This window comes from Arachis hypogaea, chromosome 14 (assembly GCF_003086295.3).
Source record: "Arachis hypogaea cultivar Tifrunner chromosome 14, arahy.Tifrunner.gnm2.J5K5, whole genome shotgun sequence".
NCBI lineage: Eukaryota > Viridiplantae > Streptophyta > Magnoliopsida > Fabales > Fabaceae > Arachis > Arachis hypogaea.
The window spans coordinates 107,803,067-107,808,695 of NC_092049.1; the positions used below are offsets into that span (position 1 = coordinate 107,803,067).

The following is a 5,629-nucleotide window of genomic DNA, read 5'->3' on the forward strand; positions in this document are numbered from 1 at the left end:
AGAGAAGATGGAAATCAGAAATGGGGGATTCATTGGGTTATAGGAGATATTGAGATCTCCGAATCAAAACACGTTTATCTCTTCCTCAAGCAATGCGTTCATTGAATTTTGCTTGGCAATCTTATATGATTGGATCCCAATCCCTTGGCTCACCAATTCTCTCTAAAAACAAACAAATTCCCAATCCCTTGGTTTAAATGTTCATAAGAAGAGATGATGCTTGATCACTGATTATACCACACAGTTTCATGAACCACAATTTGGTAGGATTACATGTCACAATATCCATCCAAACCCCAATCCAATTCACTGTGAGAAAGCTTCTCTAGCATGAATCCTCCATTCCTTTCCCAAGGTTCCGAAGGATTCCAAGTATGGGTAGTTTCTTTCCCAAGACAACTACTCAATGGAATTAGATCGAGAAGCTTTCTAACAAAATTCAAGAGAAAAGATTGAAGAAGAAGATAAACTATTATTGATTCATTGAATTACAATAGAGCTCCCTAACCCAATGAAAGGGGGTTTAGTGAATCATAGCTCTGAATTCAATTACAAAGAAAAGGAAAACTAGCTAAAAGTGAAAGTAAAAGTCCTCTCTAACTTAACTTCTATCCTATTTATACACTTTCTATATTGAGCTTCAGTTGTGCTTCTTGGGCTTTGAGGCCTCTCCTTGCTTTCCTTTTGCCTTGGGTTTATGATCCATAATCTTGATGAGGCTGTTGATCCAAATTCTGTAACATTCATTGAGCCAACTTAGTGATAATCAAATAATGACACATGACTCAATAAATTGAGATTTCAAACTCATGAATCCTTCAGGCCCAATCCCATAAACCATGATATTCAATTGGGTTTCATACTAGAGTAAGTTTAAGTTATTGTTTGTGCTCAAAGAGTAACTTAAACCGCAAGATTATTGGCCCAGAAACCTTTTTCCAAGAGTGGCGTTTAAGTTGTAGTTTAAGCTTAAACTGCAGCTTAAACGCCAGACACTTCCAGTGAGGCCTTTTGTAGAAGCACGTTTAAGCTTCAGTTTAAGGTTAAACTGAAGCTTAAACGTGGAAATGGAAGAAGGTAGCCCTGGAGAGTCATGTAGTCGAACACGTTTAAGCTTCAGTTTAAGGTTAAACTGAAGCTTAAACGTGGAGATAGGAAGGGCAGCCCTGGAGGTCGAACACGTTTAACCTCCAGTTTAAGGTTAAACTGGAGGTTAAACGTGGAAAAGGGTGGAGGCATACTGGAGGTCGAACACGTTTAACCTCCAGTTTGAGGTCAAACTGGAGGTTAAACGTGGAAGCTTAGAATGGTAGCCCTGGAGGTGTCGAACACGTTTAACCTCCAGTTTGAGGTCAAACTGGAGGTTAAACGTGGAAATGGAGAGAGCAACCCTGGAGGAGAAAAGCTGTCGAACACGTTTAAGCTCCAGTTTGAGGTCAAACTGGAGCTTAAACGTGGAAATGGCTCCCTGGTGCTCTTCCCACTCCTGGCGTTTAACCTCCAGTTTGAGGTCAAACTGGAGGTTAAACGTGGAACTCCTTCCTGAGTGGCATTATCATTCTGGCGTTTAACCTCCAGTTTGAGGTCAAACTGGAGGTTAAACGTGGAATGCTTCTTTAGTGAGGCTTTTCATTCTGGCGTTTAACCTCCAGTTTGAGGTCAAACTGGAGGTTAAACTTCAATTCCAGCATTTCTTATCCTTCATGATTTTGGCGTTTAAGCTCCAGTTTAGGCTTAAACTGGAACTTAAACTCCACATGTGATATTCAAGCTTCCTTTATTGATTTTGTTGCTTCCTTGCTTAGCCTCTTCTTCCCTGAAATCATCCAAACAATTGCATCAAAGTCTTGCAAAATTTCATGAGAAATCTTCCATTCATAGCATTTAAGTAATATAACTAAAACTCATGGAATATGCATCAAAATCATATTGTTTGGATGGTTCATTGCTTTGTTCTTCATTTAACCATTTTTGGTTACTTTAAGCTCAAGAAAATGCATAAAACAACTAAAACTAACAGAAAAATGCTAGTGAAACTAGCCTATGATGCCTTGGCATCAGTAGCCATTGACAACGGTGAAACCCAACATAAAGCTTTCCATGGAAAGAAGTATGAATGATTGGATGAAGACAATAGGAAAGTAGAAGTTCAGGAGAACAAAGCATCTTTATACGCTTATCTGAAATTCTCACCAATGAATTACATAAGTATCTCTATCCTATTTTATATTTTATTCATCTTTTAATTATCAATTCTTCATAACCATTTGAATCTGCCTGACTGAGATTTACAAGATGACCATAGCTTGCTTCAAGCCGACAGTCTCCGTGGGATCGACCCTTACTCACGTAAGGTTTATTACTTGGACGACCCAGTGCACTTGCTAGTTAGTTGTGCGGAGTTGTGACAAAGAGTTGAGATTACAATTGTGCGTACCAAGTTTTTGGCGCCATTGATGATCACAATTTCGTGCCCCAAGTTTATGGCGCCGTTGCCGGGGATTGTTCGAGTTTGGACAACTGACGGTTCATCTTGTTGCTTAGATTAGGTAACTTTATTTTATTCTTCAGAATTTTTAAGAACGAATTCTAGAGTTTCAGATGATACTTTCATCATCACAAGAGCTAGTTGATTCCCATCAATTTGGCTGTTGTATGTAATGTCTGCTGAAACTTGGCTAGCCATGTCTAATCTTTTAGATTGAAGCTTTAGACTAACATTGCATGATTCCTAGAATTCTTATTAAAAATTTTGAATGTCTCTATTTTCTTTTCCAAATAATTTTCGAAAAATTACAAAAAAATTTATAAAATCATAAAAACAAAAAATAATTTATGTTTCTTGTTTGAGTCTAGTGTCAATTTTTAAGTTTAGTGTCCTGCATGTTTTATTTAATTTCTTGCAATTTTCGAATATATGCATTATGTTCTTCATTAATCTTCAAGTTGTTCTTGATGATTTCCTTGCTCTGATCTTTAAATTCTCTTGTTTTGTGTGTTTTGTTGTTTCTCATATGTATTCTAAATTTGTTAGTGTCTCTAATATGAAAATTTCTAAGTTTGGTGTCTTGCATGCATTGTTTATTTGATCTTAGTTCTTCATGATTTAGTTTCATTTTGTTATTATTCTCTAAAAATTCAAAAAAATTCAAAACTATGTCTTTTCAAGTCAATAATACAGAGAATTAAAGATTTAGAACATTCAGCAGAGGAATTACACAGAAAAAGCTGGGCGTTCAAAACGCCCAGTGAGGAACGAAAACTGGCATTTAAACGCCAGCCAGGGTACCTGGCTGGGCGTTAAACGCCCAAAAGGGTAGAATTTTGGGCATTAAACGCCAGAATGGATACCATTCTGGGCGTTTAACGCCAGGATGGCACAAGAGGGAAGATTTTATTTTTAATTCAAATCTTTTTCAAATTTTCATAATTTTTCAAAATCAAATCTTTTTCAAATCATATCTTTCCAATCATATCTTTTCAAAATCAAATCCTTTCTATTTTTTTACTATTTTCGAAAATCCTTGCTACAATTAATGATTTAATTCAAAATTTTCAAGTTGTTACTTGCCTATTAAGAAATGATCAAATTTTAAATTCTAGAATCATGTCTTTTAATTTCTTGTTAGTCAAGTAGTCAACTTTAATTTTAATCTTTTTTTTTTAAATTGATTTTCAATCATATCCTCTCAATCACATCTTTTTCAAAATAATTTTCAATCATATCTTTTTTTATTTCTGATTTCAAAATCTTTTTCAAAATCACTTAACTACTTTCTCAATTTTAATTTTTGAAAATCATCAATCAATTTTTTTTTCAAAATTTCTTTTAATTATTTCAAAATTTTTTTAAATTTAATTTCGAAAATTCTTCCCCTCTTCTCACATCCTTCTATTTAAGGACTAACACTCCTCCACTATCAGCAATTCGGACTCTCTCTCTATAAGTTCGAATTCTCATCTCTACCTTCTCCTTCTATTCTTCTTTTCCTCTGACACCTCAAGGAATCTCTATACTGTGACATAGAGGATTCCATACTTTCTTCTCCTCTCTTTCATATGAGCAGGAGCAAGGACAAAGGCATTCTTGTTGAAGCTGATCCTGAACCTGAAAGAACCTTGAAGAGAAAGCTAAGAGAAGCTAAAGCACAACTCTCTGTAGAGGACCTAACAGAAATTTTCAAACAAGAAGAAGCCATGGCAGCCGAAAATAACAACAATGCCAACAATGCAAGAAAGGTGCTTGGTGACTTTACTGCACCTACTCCCGACTTCTATGGGAGAAGCATCTCTATCCCTGCCATTGGAGCAAACAACTTTGAGCTTAAGCCTCAATTAGTTTCTCTGATGCAACAGAATTGCAAGTTTCATGGACTTCCATTGGAAGACCCTCATCAGTTCTTGGCTGAATTCTTGCAAATCTGTGACACTGTCAAGACCAATGGGGTTGATCTCGAGGTCTACAGGCTTATGTTTTTTCCCTTTGCTGTAAGAGACAGAGCTAGAATATGGTTGGATTCACAACCTAAGGAAAGCTTGAACTCTTGGGAAAAGCTGGTCAGTGCTTTTCTGGCCGAATTCTTTCCACCTCAAAAATTAAGTAAGCTTAGAGTGGAAGTCCAGACCTTCAGACAGAAGGAAGGTGAATCCCTCTATGAAGCTTGGGAAAGATACAAACAATTGATCAGAAGGTGTCCTTTTGACATGCTTTCTAAATGGAGCATCATAGGTATCTTCTATGATAGTCTGTCTGAACTGTCCAAGATGTCATTGGACAGCTCTGCTAGAGGATCTCTTCATCTGAAGAAGACGCCTGCAGAAGCTCAGGAACTCATTGAAATGGTTGCAAATAACCAATTCATGTACACTTCTGAAAGGAATCCTGTGAATAATGGAACAAATCAGAAGAAAGGAGTTCTTGAGATTGATACTCTGAATGCCATATTGACTCAGAACAAAATATTGACTCAGCAAGTCAATATGATTTCTCAGAGTCTATCTGGAATGCAAGAAGCAACAGGCAGTACCAAAGAAGCTTCATCTGAAGAAGAAGCTTATGATCCTGAGAACCCAGCAATGGAAGAGGTGAATTACATGGGAGAATCCTATGGAAACACCTGTAATCCTTCATGGAGAAATCATCCAAATCTCTCATGGAAGGATCAACAGAAGCCTCAACGAGGCTTCAACAGTAATAATGGTGGAAAAAATAGGTTCAGCAATAGCAAGCCTTTTCCATCATCTTCTCAGCAACAGACAGAGAATTCTAAGCAAAGCCACTCTGACTTAGCAACCATAGTCTCTGATCTAATTAAAACCACTCAAAGTTTCATGACTGAAACAAGGTCCTCCATTAGAGATTTGGAGGCACAAGTGGGTCAGCTGAGTAAGAAAATTACTGAACTCCCTCATAGTACTCTCCCAAGCAATACAGAAGAGAACCCAAAAAGAGAGTGCAAGGCCATCAACATAACCCACACAGCCGAACCTGGAGAGGAGGAAGAGGCAATGATTTTCATTGAGGAAGACCTCAATGGACGTCCATTAGCCTCCAAGGAGTTCCCTAATGAGGAACCATGGGAATCTGAAGCTCATACAGAGACCATAGAGATTCCATTGAATTTACTTC

At 37.2% G+C, this 5,629-nt stretch overlaps 1 non-coding gene across 1 annotated transcript; it reads right to left on the reverse strand.

Annotated features, from left to right (window-relative positions):
* Positions 1-4,602: 4,602 nt before the first annotated feature.
* On the reverse strand, positions 4,603-4,710 carry LOC112746279 (small nucleolar RNA R71). The gene has a single exon (XR_003174171.1). It is a non-coding gene; the product is annotated as a small nucleolar RNA R71 (small nucleolar RNA).
* Positions 4,711-5,629: the final 919 nt, after the last annotated feature.